Genomic DNA, 815 nt, shown 5'->3' with positions numbered 1-815 from the left:
ATTTATTGGCCAAATGAATAATAATAATTCATATTGTTAATTTAAATAAGAATTAAAATTGTTAATTTGAATGTTTGAAATATGACACACGATAGGGGCGCCTCTAGTGTCCGTTATCAAGCAGTTACGGGACGGACGGACGGACACTTGTTGAATGGGTTATATATATATAGATTTGTCGAAAATTTAGGTGAAAAGTGAAAAATTGGTTTGCACACAGGCATCTCACACTATTATTGCTGAGGTTACTCCACCACGTAGTCCGCTACCTCCGCTGTTTTGTCTACGTCTAGTGGAGTAATGGCGGCTATCATAGATTGGACAAAAGTCAGGTGTTGTATAAATAATTCTAGCATAACTACGTTCAAAATTTGAAAATTTCCGCCCGACGCTTTAGAACACACAGTAGTTTGGAGGGTTTGCGATCTCCTAGCTGTTCCCCGGCCAATAGTTTTCGTAACTCCTATTGAGACGATTCGTAGGATTGTTTAATAAGTTCCACCTTTATGTGACCGTAGGGGTCTGTAGGTCCTGAGAAATAATAATGTCTCTAACTGTTGATAAGACTTCCGGTGGTAAATGGGCCGCTACGTAGTTTGTGGCACTTTCGATTGACTTGTGATTGACTTTGGAGATCCTAGCGCAAATGTGCTTTCGCACATGTGCAACCATAAGGCTGGGTCGGAAAAGTTGTATGGAGGGATTTTTACCGCTCCAATCTCGGCTTGTATCCAAGAAGAGTCGTTGCCCAGCATTGCAAACGGTCCGCTGTGTGTGTCTGAATACATTTCTTGTTGCCGAAGATGGCGAGGAGA

At 41.6% G+C, this 815-nt stretch overlaps 1 pseudogene; it reads right to left on the bottom strand.

Moving 5' to 3' along the window:
- Positions 1–245: 245 nt before the first annotated feature.
- LOC111619271 lies at positions 246–815 on the bottom strand (annotated as a pseudogene).

The sequence above is a fragment of the Centruroides sculpturatus genome, unplaced genomic scaffold (genome assembly GCF_000671375.1).
Source record: "Centruroides sculpturatus isolate CEXI.00-Female unplaced genomic scaffold, Cexi_2.0 scaffold46, whole genome shotgun sequence".
In the NCBI taxonomy this organism is placed as follows: Eukaryota; Metazoa; Arthropoda; class Arachnida; order Scorpiones; family Buthidae; genus Centruroides; species Centruroides sculpturatus.
Note: the sequence above shows the minus strand (reverse complement) of the source record. Positions and strands in the feature narration are given on the sequence as shown.